The sequence below is a fragment of the Oncorhynchus clarkii genome, chromosome 4 (genome assembly GCF_045791955.1).
Source record: "Oncorhynchus clarkii lewisi isolate Uvic-CL-2024 chromosome 4, UVic_Ocla_1.0, whole genome shotgun sequence".
Lineage (NCBI taxonomy): Eukaryota > Metazoa > Chordata > Actinopteri > Salmoniformes > Salmonidae > Oncorhynchus > Oncorhynchus clarkii.
In genome coordinates, this window is record NC_092150.1 from 43,640,765 (window position 1) to 43,654,944 (window position 14,180).

Genomic DNA, 14,180 nt, shown 5'->3' on the forward strand with positions numbered 1-14,180 from the left:
GAACATTCCCAGAACATTAGCTAAGATTATAGTTAAGGTTTTATCAGATAATGGTTTTGACAACAATATATTTTTTATGTTTTAATTTAAATATTCTCTTTTTTTGTTGTTGAATTTTACCCCTTTTTCTCCCCAATTTCGTGGTATCCAATTGTTTTAGTAGCTACTATCTTGTCTCATCGCTACAACTTCCGTACAGGCTCGGGAGAGACGAAGGTTGAAAGTCATGCGTCCTCTGATACACAACCCAACCAAGCCGCACTGCTTCTTAACACAGCGCGCATCCAACCAGCCGCACCAATGTGTCGGAGGAAACACCGTGCACCTGGCAACCTTGGTTAGCGCGCACTGTGCCCGGCCCACCACAGGAGTCGCTGGTGCGCGATGAGACAAGGACATCCCTACCGGCCAAGCCCTCCCTAACCTGGACGACGCTAGGCCAATTGTGCATCGCCCCACGGACCTCCCGGTCGCGGCCGGTTATGACAGAGCCTGGGCGCGAACCCAGAGTCTCTGATGGCACAGCTGGCGCTGCAGTACCCTTAACCCTTAACCACTGCGCCACCCGGGAGGCCCCCTAATTTAAATATTCTCTATAACAACCACCACAGAATATTCGAAAAAAAGTTAATTAGGTTTCCAGGTAATGTAATAGCACAATGTACCAGTAATGTTTTCCCAGCAAACCAAAATTGGTTCTGTGAAAGCTCCCACATTTTGTCATATCACAAAAACTGTCCAGTTGTGCTGATGATAATACAATGTTTGTATAACACATTTGCGTGATGTTTCAGAATGTTCCCAGACACGTTTAGCCTGTTCTGTAATGGTTCCCAGAATGTTTCATTGGGTTGTGGGAACAGTCTGGTGTGAACATTGTGGGGACATCACAAAAGATATGTCCCCAAAATACCAATTACTGTCCAGTTGTGCGGCTGATTTATACAATGTTTATTCTAGGGTGCTAAAAACATTCACCTGTGCTGGCATTCCGATAATGTTTGTATCAGAGTGCAAAAAAACATTCATTTTACAGTGCCTTGCGAAAGTATTCGGCCCCCTTGAACTTTGCGACCTTTTGCCACATTTCAGGCTTGAAACATAAAGATATAAAACTGTATTTTTTTTGTGAAGAATCAACAACAAGTGGGACACAATCATGAAGTGGAACGACATTTATTGGATATTTCAAACTTTTTTAACATATCAAAAACTGAAAGATTGGGCGTGCAAAATTATTCAGCCCCTTTACTTTCAGTGCAGCAAACTCTCTCCAGAAGTTAAGTGAGGATCTCTGAATGATCCAATGTTGACCTAAATGACTAATGATGATAAATACAATCCACCTGTGTGTAATCAAGTCTCCGTATAAATGCACCTGCACTGTGATAGTCTCAGAGGTCCGTTAAAAGCGCAGAGAGCATCATGAAGAACAAGGAACACACCAGGCAGGTCCGAGATACTGTTGTGAAGAAGTTTAAAGCCGGATTTGGATACAAAAAGATTTCCCAAGCTTTAAACATCCCAAGGAGCACTGTGCAAGCAATAATATTGAAATGGAAGGAGTATCAGACCACTGCAAATCTACCAAGCCCTGGCCGTCCCTCTAAACTTTCAGCTCATACAAGGAGAAAACTGATCAGAGATGCAGCCAAGAGGCCCATGATCACTCTGGATGAACTGCAGAGATCTACAGCTGAGGTGGGAGACTCTGTCCATAGGACAACAATCAGTCGTATATTGCACAAATCTGGCCTTTATGGAAGAGTGGCAAGAAGAAAGCCATTTCTTAAAGATATCCATAAAAAGTGTTGTTTAAAGTTTGCCACAAGCCACCTGGGAGACACACCAAACATGTGGAAGAAGGTGCTCTGGTCAGATGAAACCAAAATTGAACTTTTTGGCAACAATGCAAAACGTTATGTTTGGCGTAAAAGCAACACAGCTGAACACACCATCCCCACTGTCAAACATGGTGGTGGCAGCATCATGGTTTGGGGCTGCTTTTCTTCAGCAGGGACAGGGAAGATGGTTAAAATTGATGGGAAGATGGATGGAGCCAAATACAGGACCATTCTGGAAGAAAACCTGGAGTCTGCAAAAGACCTGAGACTGGGACGGAGATTTGTCTTCCAACAAGACAATGATCCAAAACATAAAGCAAAATCTACAATGGAATGGTTCAAAAATAAACATATCCAGGTGTTAGAATGGCCAAGTCAAAGTCCAGACCTGAATCCAATCGAGAATCTGTGGAAAGAACTGAAAACTGCTGTTCACAAATGCTCTCCATCCAAGCTCACTGAGCTCGAGCTGTTTTGCAAGGAGGAATGGGAAAAAATGTCAGTCTCTCGATGTGCAAAACTGATAGAGACATACCCCAAGCGACTTACAGCTGTAATCGCAGCAAAAGGTGGCGCTACAAAGTATTAACTTAAGGGGGCTGAATAATTTTGCACGCCCAATTTTTCAGTTTTTGATTTATTCAAAAAGTTTGAAATATCCAATAAATGTCGTTCCACTTCATGATTGTGTCCCACTTGTTGTTGATTCTTCACAAAAAATTACAGTTTTATATCTTTATGTTTGAAGCCTGAAATGTGGCAAAAGGTCGCAAAGTTCAAGGGGGCCGAATACTTTCGCAAGGCACTGTATGTTGCAAGAATGTTGACAGAACAGCCTTTCAGAGTTCTTTAAATGTTCCCAGAACAAGAATTAGATTGTGGGAATAGTATGAGAGATTGGTTCCGAAAACACAAAATATGCTCAGTTACATTCATACAATGTTTAAGTTAGCTTGCACAGGACATTCCCTTAATGTTGCAATAATATTAGTGGGATATTGAGACAGGTTGCACAAAACATTCCCACAATGTTGCATACTGTTCCACAATTTCCAAATAAGTACGTTTTTATGACATTCATATAATTTTTGTTTTAGGTTTAACATAATATTCCATTGATGTTCACGCTATATACATTTTACTTGTCTTGGAGGTCCTCCAAACATTTCTAGAACATTTAGAAAATGTTTTATCTAACATTCTCAGCATGCAAATTTGTAACTCCTTAAAGCAGATTGGAATACATCCCCATTGTGTTTCTCTCCAGATTGAATGGCAATTCACATTTGAGGACTGTATATTGAAGTCCCACTACAAGGTGTGAAAGATACACATGGCATTTTTATTTCATTCATATGATACTGAAAAGCATTTAATCACACAAACACAAGTTTTACCATTCATTTGTTGACAAACTGCACATTATTTCATGGTCCTTTGGGCCTCTGTACGCCTATTTAGGCATTCCAGAAAAAAATCGGACATTTCCAGGTACAGTAGTAATTTACAACATTAACAATGTCTACACTGTATTTCTGATCAATTTGATGTTATTTTAATGGACAAATAAAAAGCTTTTCTTTCAAAAACAAGGACATTTTTCTAAGTGACCCCAAACTTTTGATTGGTAGTGTACACGGCAAGGCTGCCTTTCACCTGGCCTCTTTGCAAATTTTTACCAGACCACCCAAAAATTGGGGAGTAGTAGTTCACAAATCGATTTTATCGTGCAGAAAAAACATGAAGATGACAAAATTTAAATTAAATAAAGTGCAGATTGTCAACATATGTGTAAAAAAATATGGTTGTGCTTGTGTGATTAAATGCTGTTCAAATGTCCTATGAATGCGAATTGCCATTAAATCTGGAGAGAAACATAATAGGGATGTATTCCAACCTGCCTTGCTATGCTTTAAGGATTTGCATGCTGAGAATGTTGTCGTAATATTTGGTAAAACGTATGTTCTTGCAATGTTCTGATGACCTCCAAGACAAAGTAAAATGTATTTGCGTGAACATCAATCAAATATGCTATGAACATCATAAAAACTGAGTTTTTTGGAAATTGTGCAACATTGTGGGAATGTTCTGTGCAACGATGTGAATGTCACAATAATATTCTTGCAACATCCCAGACAACTCCCATAACTTAATTAACCTTAACCTTTAAAGAACCTAGACCAGGTGTTATGTCAACATTCTTACAGCATTATAGGAATGTCCTGTGCAACATAACTTAAACATTTTATGAACGTCATCACAACTGAGCATATTTTGTTTCGTGAACCTATCTCTTGTAATATACCCACACTGTTCCCACAACCAAATTACATGATATGGGAACATTTAAAAAAAACTCAGTAAGGCTGTTCTGTCAACATTCTTGTTGGGTGAATGAAATACGGGGAACGGAGGTAGCTGGAAGGCCGCTAGTCACCCTTTTGGTTTCTATGTAGCTGGAACCAAAAAGGGTTCTTCAAAGGGTTCTCCTATGGGGACGGCCAGAGAACCTATTTAGGTTCTAGATAGCACCTTTCTTTCTAAGAGTGTAGTGTTGTGTGAGGTTCATTGTCAATAATGGATTCCTTCTCCCACCTAGTGGATCATTCCCATCACTGCAGCTGTGTGGACAATACTTCTATGCAAGTGAAATACTTCACTGAATCCCATATCGACCACTAGCACCTTGGCGCATGTAGTAGCTCGGTCAAGGTTGGATAGGTAAAATAAATATAATAATAGCTCCACCTGGCATTTTGAATTCTGGTTATATTTATTAAACTATTGACACAGACACTAAACATTGAAGTTCTGTACTAGATTTTAGCCATAAAGCTAATTTAGTAAACATACTGTCAGTGTTTTTATCAAGTAAACTATTCAATGATGCCTTTGACTCGTTTTAAAGATTCATTGTGACTAGTGTTTTGTTCAGTCTGTGGTCTGTGTGTCTCTCTGTGTGGTTATTTTGGTGGGGCCGCAGCTGGTGTGTTTGTGTTTGTGTGTCACAGTATCATCACAGTGGTCTGCTTGGCTCTGTAGGCTCTAACAGATGGAGCAGCCATCTTGTTTCTCTCCAGGACTCTGGTACTGCAGGGCTCTGGACCCAAATGTACCTCACGTACTGGCCAACACAACACACACACAGAGAAGCATAGGAACAACTCTGTCATTTGGGACACACATTTTGCTACGGGGGTCAGGGGACATACCCCCCAATTTTAAATGCTAATTTCTAGTGACTTTTAAGAAAAGGATACAGACAAAATATTAACTTACAAATGGGCAAATTTACAAGGCTAAGGGTGGCATTGCAGAGGGTCACTTACTCTGGTACAGCCCAATCAGTCTTAGGGCCATGGCCATTCATATTGTACTGAATATCAGTGTGACTGTGAATGTGGATATATTCAATTAACCTTTTCACATGTGAGTTCCAAATACACTACCATTCAAAAGTTTGGGGTCACTTAGAAATGTCCTTGCTTTTGAAAGAAAAAAAAAATTGTCCTTTAATATATCATTAATAACATGGAATTGTTTGGTTAGATTACTCGTTGGTTATGACTGCATTGTCGGAACTAGAAGCACAAGCATTTCACTACACTCGCATTAACATCTGCTACCCATGTGTATGTGACAAATAACATTTGATTTGATTTATATTTGAGGCATGCTATGCTAATGTAAGGCGAGGATTAGCTAGATGAGCCAGACAAATGTCTCTCTTCGATGAGAGCCCAAGGTCAAGTAAGCAGACATTTGCGCATCTCCAGTCAGAACAGAACCTGGCCAAAGATTTTCCCTCTGGCATATTTTCCAGGTGGTGCCCACATTGCCTTCATTGTTGTTTTCCTTACTAATAATTACTTTGGACTTGTGTGCGTTCCTATCAAAGTAAGCGCCTTATTACATAATAATATTTGTTTCTGTGTTGTCGTTTCTACTGTAGCACACGGTATGTATCTATTTTTGGAGCATAATGTATTGTACACTCCTTTACAGTTTTACTGAAGGAACAAACAGCAAGAAAAGACATGCCTATATGTGGTTGTCTATTTTATTGAATTAGTAATAGTGGTTGAGCAACAAAAACAAGTTTTACTAGAGAAAAGAAAACAGCAAAAAAAGTCTGACAACTTATAAATATGCATAACCCATATTTCAATATGTAATGATTAAACAACAAAAACTAAATTCCCACCCCTTAAGGCATTTGCATCATGGCAGGTCACCTGTCAAGTCTGTCAGTCAGTAATTGCTGCAGATGTGCTCAATAGTGCTTGAGCATATGGTACTCCCCAAAGCATGGCGAAACACACACGGGTGTGTCATAAGCTAAACACCTGTACTTTGGCAACCTCCTCTGCTTCCTTCTCCTGGTGCTGGATAGGCAGACTTTGCAGTGCCTCCGTGTGTGATTGCTTTGAGTAGCAGTTTGAGGGACTTCTGAGGGAAAATGCTGTGCATTGAGGTGTAGGGGATTGTCCGCAGCAGGACTGCCCCCAGTGGATGGACGCCGAGGGGTGTGGTGCTCCTCCAGCAGCTCTCTCATGAGCTTCTCTCTGTACATTTGGTAAGTAATCACCTCACCTATGGGGGAGAGGGGAGAATGAGGGAGTGGTAAGGATGATGAGGGAGTGGTTTAGGTGGGTAAGATATTGTCAATATAAATGCATAATGGAACTGTAAGTGATTTGTATGTGAACTGTATGTCCAATTTAAAAAAAACATTGTTCAGTAATCATCTCACCTATTAGCTGGCAGTGGTGAACTATGTGGCCATTGAGGACAGCAGTGTCGATCACATGGGGGAAAAAATCTTATACCAGTTGTGTGGGCGCATTCCACAAAACTGTTTATCATGTCCACCTTATTCACTGCCCCCATTTGGAGTTTATAGTCAAGCACAAAGTCCGGTTTGATCTTTCTCTCTCGTCAGGTGGTTCACCTTCCATGTGACCAACATGGTTGCTGTATGGACAGTGGAGAAGATATGGACATCTAGTTTGTTATGCCACCTACTGCCAGCTGTTGACCATTCTCCTTGAACTCTACCTCCCCGCTCTGTATCTTCTTGCTTCCAAATTCTAGCATCCCATTCCTTTTTCAGCTAGACTGTGCCACAGGCCCCTGTGCTCTTGGAGAGCAGATGCTGGAAAAGTGTGGGACTGCTGTACCAATTGTCCACGTACAAAGTGTGTCCCTTCGCAAGACGAGGAGCCAGTAAGCTCATCACCAAGCCCCTCATAATGTTGGATGTCAGTGGTGGACCCTGTGTAGACTAGACTATAATGACCTGGACAGATCCTGTTTTCACAAGACACATAACAAAGAACTAACAAACCTGTGCCTTTTGGAGGGAATGTATAGATGGAACTCCAGCAAACCCTTCCATAACATGAGGGACTTGTCAATGAATAGGTATAGCACAAAGGGGCGGAAGCGTAGTCTAGTGGTTAGAGTGTTGGACTAGTAACCGGAAGGTTGCAAGTTCAAACCCCTGAGCTGACAAGGTACAAATCTGTCGTTCTGCCCATGAACAGGCAGTTAACCCACTGTTCCTAGGCTGTCATTGAAAATAAGAATTAGTTCTTAACTGACTTGCCTAGTTTAATAAAGGTAAAAAAGACCCGACCAAATGCTCTCCATGAGAAGGACTGTTACCAGGAAGTTATACATTTTGCTGATTGTGGTTGTCACCCATTTAGCAAGCTTCCCCCTCATTCCAGACTCTCTCTTCTCCTGTAGCTACAAGGCATAGCGATTGGTCTCCTCCACTATGTCTCCCACCAGCTCCTCTGTCAAAAACAGTTTGAAGCACTCTGCCTCAACTGGCGATGGCAAGGGGTTTGCACTCCAGACTGGGACTCCTCAAAGCCAACAGCAGGGCCAGGAGGGGTGAAATGACTAGCGGCCTTCCAGCTACCTCCGTTCCCCGTATTTCACCCACTGTTGGTCTGCCTCCATCACCAGCATCTTCAGAGAGACCTGGGACTTTGTTGGTGGGCAAGGGGTCCTCCGATTCAGGGTTCTCAATGGCCACAAGGTTTTGGGGGTGGCAGTTCTTCATTGTCACTGTCAGAATCTGATTCCTGACTTTCATACCCAGAATTTCAGCATTTATGAGTTGTCTCCTTTTGAAAAACATTGCTAATGATACAGCTTAGCCCATTAGCTACATACATAAAACAACAACACTCGCGTAACCTCTGACACTCACTCGGAGCCATTCAGTGTTGTTGTTTTATGTATGTAGCTAATGGGCTAAGCTGTATCATTGACTTCCGGCTAACGTGCTAATTGTATCAATAAATGATCAGAAAATGGTTTGTGTGGTAATCATTTATTTATTTACTGTTTTATTCACATGTTTTCAAGTACTGGTGTTGACAAATAATGCATTCTGATTCTTGCACAGATTGTAATGGACACATACTGTATGATGTGTGTAAAACATTTTTTTTTAAGGTTGTACTGATTATGATGAGTTACTGCTAAGGTAATTGCCAACTATATGTGGAGCCATGTTTGTTGACATTATACAAAGATGTTATAGCAAAACGAGGTGAAGGGAAGGTTCACTCGTCTTTTGAGTAAGAAGTGAATGATTCCACAAGTGAATGATTGTACACGACACACCCCCTTCAACATGCATACTGCAAACAGACCCAACTCATTTTGTCGCCTCTTCTTTGGTTGAAGCGGAAAAAATAACAAGGCGGATCGCACAAACTCTGGGATTACTTTAGACTTTTAGAAAGTGTTTTACTCAATTATTTTGTTCACTGGTGAGCTCACCCGTAATGTGATGAATTGTAAATAGTCATTGCTATTAGCGAATTCATATTATGGTTTCTGTCAGTAGAGAGTTAGCTAACTATGACCGCTTGTGTTATCGCACTCTTTCCTCAGTTAGCACTTGGGCTAATGTAGCCTGCATTTTCCGATTTGGATGAGAATTGTGTTAAGCTGGTCCAACTTCTGTGAATGTCTGAACATTGTATCCCAAAATAAACTGATCACATTGAGGACATATAGTTGTAAGGACTGTGTTTGTGCAAATTGTTTCTGTGAAAATAAAGTGTGGCCAGCTCGAACGCTGACCATTGCGTCAATCGTATTGAGTAAATTGTTCTAATCACACCGGTTTGAGCATATGGCGCAGCGACCACCGTAGAATGCTCAAACCCTGTGCTCATATCTGCCAAAGGGTTCAACAACCACTTTGTACTCTCTCTGCTACTGTTTGATTAATTTCCTAGTATTTTTATCACTTCCCCCATATCAGGTTGTTACTACTACTGCTGCTCTACATACCGTATGGTTTAAAACTTATACTATTTTCAACTTATAATACAGTTATTATACTGTAATAATAACTAGCAACATACACAGTGAAAAACAGTTGTGCGGGCCACAAAAAAAATCTGATCTCATCATGAGGGACCGCAGTGGCTCTCCGGTCTGGGTACAGTACCCACATCCATAGGGCGTAGAGAAAATGTTGCAGATATAAATCAAGTTTGCTGCAATTTCTACACATTTTGCCATGTGGTGGAGAGAAACGTGCAGTTTTACAGCTAATTTCCTGCAATTCTACACATTTTGACATGGGTTGGAGTAAAATGTTTAATATATCTGAGTGAGAGTGACTAACAAAATCAATGGACCCCACCTCCCTCCAAGAAATGTTATTTGAGAGTATTGAAGTCTCTCTGCTAATTTCATAGTTGATATGTCTCTTAAAATATATATAAAATAAAATTATAACATATTTGCAGGAAGTGGTTGTGTAAATTGTAAAGGCTGTGTGGATACTCTGAGTGCATTTCCATTGGGATGCATCGTGCACATACATATCACACTTCATATTCCTGGTGGCTCACACACATTTCTCATTCAACAAACGTTTCAGTTGGTTTAAAGCTCTCTCCATCTCAGGACTTGCACTCACTTTCATACCTGCTTGAGTGCCTACATGCTTTCGATTTCATACCTATGGCCTGGAAATGCTTTTTCCATTCACCATCACATTGTCTCTGTTCATCTTGCACACTCGATTCAATCTAAGTGTATTTTTGCATGGAGATCAGTCAGTGTGTGTGTGTGTGTGTGTGTGTGCGTGTGTGGTGTGTGTGGTGTGTGTGGAGTTCATATGGTATCTTTGAGCTTGGTGTTCTACACAAGGGAGAAAATCTGTCTTCTCTCAGTGCTGTGTTCATAGTATTGTCTTCAGCAGGCCTGGGCAAAGGACGGCCCGGGGGCCGTAAGCGTCCCGTGACCTGATTCGATACGGGCCCGCGGTCTCATGCTCAGATCACAAAGAATTTGCGATAGTAAAGTTTTGAAAAACATATCTGTTATTCAAATTAAAAGCCCAATGAATACCTGCCTTTGCGTAATGATTTAACACCCACCGCTTGTGGAACATTTATTTTGAAGTCACGTATAAATAACAACTGCACAAGGACAGACAGTGACTGACAGGCTGACACACACATCACAGGTACAAATAGTAGCTAGCTAGAAATGGGCAAAAATCAGTTTTTCAAAGATTTCAAAGAAAAGGAAAGTAGACAATTAATGTCGGGTGTTCCAGCAAGAGTGGACATTTCTTTATTGAGGTATCAGGGAAAGTTGGGTGCTTAGTGTGCAAAGAGAGCATCGCTGTCTTGAAAGACAACAATTTGTCCTGACACTTCTAGACGAAGCATGCAAAGAAACATAGGAATATGTCTTCTGAGCAGAGGGCAAGTGCATCGAAAGAGTTGCTTTCTCAGTTGCAAAAGCAGCAAGGACTTTTCACAAAACTTCATTCAGCAAACGACAGAATTGCAGCAGCTAGCTATGCACTGTCCCACAAAATTGCTAAACATAGCAAGTCATTCGCTGAGGGTGAATTCATTGAAGAATGTTTAATTGACTCTGTAGCAAAACTTTGCCCCGACAAGAAAGATCTGTTTGAAAACGTATCCCTGTCAAGACGAACAGTTACACAGGGTGTTGAGGACATCGCAAAGAATATGGAACAACAGAAAGACAAGGTGAAGGATTTCACCTATTTCTCCTTGGCACTGGATGAGAGCAGTGATGCACATGACACGGCGCAGTTGGTGATATTCTTACGAAGCATAACCCCAGACTTTGAAATTACAGAGGAGCTTGCACCAGCGTGAGAAGTATACATCACTGCTGCGTGCTTTGAACGGATTTCAAAGTGCTTTTTGAGGATTTCAAAGTGTTGGAAAATGACATGCTGTTGGTTTCCTCTCCTTTCACCTACAATGTGGATAACGCTCCCACTGACCTGCAACTTGAGCTTATCGATCTTCAGTCGGATGCAGTGTTTGGAGAACTATTCAAAACAATGTCACCTCTGAGGTTCTATGTATCTCTCGATGAACAAAACTGAGTCATGATCAGAAGATGTTTATACTGTTTGGGTCAACCTATGTAAACTCAGAAAAAAAAGAAACGTCCTCTCACTTAACATGTGTAAGTATTTGTATGAACATAACAAGATTCAACAACTGAGACATAACTGAACAGGTTCCACAGACATGTGACTAACATAAATTTTATAATATGTCCCTGAACAAAGGGGGAGGGTCAAAATCAAAAGTAACAGTCAATGCAGCTGGTGGCCACACCAGATACTAAGTACTGCAGTGCATCACCTCCTCATGGACTGCACCAGATTTGCCAGTTCTTGCTGTGAGCTGTTACTCCACTCTTCCACCAAGGCACAGGCAAGTTCCTGGACATTTCTGGGGGGAATGGCCCTGGCCCTCACGCTCCGGTACAACAGGTCCCAGACGTGCTCAATAGGATTGAGATCTGGCTCTTCGCTGGCCATGGCAGAACACTGGACATTCCTGCCTTGCAGGAAATCATGCACAGAATGAGCAGTATGGCTGGTGGCATTGTCATGCTGGAGGGTCATGTCAGGATGAGCCTGCAGGAAGGGTACCACATGAGGGAGGAGGACGTCTTCCCAGTAACGCACAGTGTTGAGATTGGCTGCAATGACAACAAGCTCAGTCCGATGATGCTGTGACACACCGCCCCAGACCATGATGGACTATTCCCGCTCCAGAGTACAGGCCTTGGTGTAATGCTCATTACTTCGACGACAAACACGAATCTGACCATCACCCTTTGTGAGACAAAACCGCTCGTCAGTGAAGGGCACTTTTTGCCAGTCCTGTCTGGTCCAGCGACGGTGGGTTTGTGCCCACAGGCGACATTGTGCCGGTGATGTCGGGTGAGAACCTGCTTTACATCAGGCCTACAACCCCTCAGTCCAGCCTCTCTCAGCCTATTGCGGACAGTCTGAGCACTGATGGAGGGATTGTGCATTCCTGGTGTAACTCAGGTAGTTGTTGTTGCCATCCTGTACCTGTCCACAGGTGTGATGTTCGGATGTACCGATGCTGTGCAGGCGTTGTTACATGTGGTCTGCCACTACGAGGACGATCAGCTGTCCATCCTGTCTCCCTGTAGTGTTGGCTTGGGCGTCTCACAGTACGGACATTGCAATTTATTGCCCTGGCCACATCTGCAGTCCTCATGCCTCCTTGCAGCATGCCTAAGGCACATTCATGTAGATGCGCAGGGACCCTGGGCATCTTTCTTTTGGTGTTTTTCAGAGTCAGTAGAAAGGCCTCTTTAGTGTCCTAAGTTTCCATAACTGTGACCTTAATTGCCTACCGTCTGTAAGCTGTTAGTGTCTTAATGAACGTGCACCTGTGGAACGGTTGTTAATTGTTTATGGTTCATTGAACAAGCATGGGAAACAGTGTTTAAACGCTTTACAATGAAGATCTGTGAAATTATTTGGATTTTTCTTTTTTTGCTGAGTTTATGTTAACAGACATGTTCAGTGATGAAATATAACATGTCAAGGCACAGATCAAATCTTACTGACTCTCACCTCTCAGCAATCCTGCGCATAGCAACGTCAGGAACTATACCTGACTTCTCTGCTCTAGTCAATGCCCATCAGAGACTTCACTCCTCACACTGATTGAGTAGTTTTAAATGTAATATTGAACTCTCTCTTTCTTGTGTTTTTGTGCATACCTGTTTAACAAGAGTTCTGTCCACGGTGCTGAATGCACAGTGTACTTTTCCCTCTGTGTAGTTCATTGCATGTTTAATAATGAAAATACCTACCAAAAGGAGAACATGGATGTGGTTTATTTCTGTGCATGTTAAAAAAAGTTAAATAAGTAGCATATATGGACATGATTTGCAGTAGATATATCTGTCAACATAGTCATACACATGATGTATAATCCTGTAATATGATTCTGGCCCGCAATGGCAAAAATATACTCTTTAGTGGCCCTCCATGGAAAATAATTGCCCAGGCATGGCCTACAGTATCCATCTGAGCAATGATCTCAAAGCAGAGCAGGCAGCATCCTGGCTGGTGTCGATTTCATCTCATCATACTGATCTTCATACTGGCTGGCTGCTCTATGCATGTGGCCCTCTTTCAGTTGTCTCCGTATGTATGTGTAGACTCATTGCAGTAACAGGTTGAGTCCCTGTCCTCTGTACTGTAGGTAGTGTCGTTGGAGTGTGTCTTCGACGCTGGGTCACCTGTAGGCTATGAGGTGGTCCCTTTTCCTGACTTCTCTACACTACCAACCACGCCCTTCTACAGGTAACACCCACCGACCAACCACACTGTTAGTTCGCCCCGGAATGATAGCATCACTGTCAATTCTGCTTCTCCATTTTGCTTTGTTTTTCTATTCAGTTTGTTCTTTCATTCGTTAATGGTGACATTTCTACTGTAGCTCTTCTATTCTCAGTATTCCTGCAAAATGTTGCTGTAACATTTTGAAAGCTCTAGGTGGCACGGTTGCCATAGAGAGTTTGCCAGCTTTCAGATAGATAGAGCAATGTTATTTCTGTTTACATGGATGTTCTGGCTTTGGATTGCTCATTTGTGTGGCTTTGTCATCATGTAGCTGGCTGTGCTGTCAGCTACATCCCGCCACAAGGAGTCACTAGAGCGCGATGAGCAGGTAAAGCCGCCCCCGGCCAAACCTTCCCCTAACCCAGACGACGCTGGGCCAATGGTGTGCCGCCCTATGGTACTCCCGGTCAAGGCCAGTTGTGACACAGCCTGGGATCAAAACTCGGGCCTGTATTGATGCAGTGCTTTAGACTGCTGCCCCACTTGGGAGGCCTTCAACGTCATTTTCATCCAGGAAGTAGCCTAAGCTTTGTGTCATGAAAAATGTCCTCCTTGGAAATAGACTGATGAGCTGTTTGGCTGATGGTGATGGTTTCAGCGAACCGGTCATTTTTTGTACAATT

The 14,180-nt window shown here is 42.2% G+C and overlaps 1 pseudogene; it reads left to right on the plus strand.

Annotated features, from left to right (window-relative positions):
- The window catches only part of LOC139407510 (discs large homolog 1-like protein), a 185,104-nt pseudogene that overhangs the window by 15,100 nt on the left and 155,824 nt on the right, over window positions 1-14,180 (plus strand).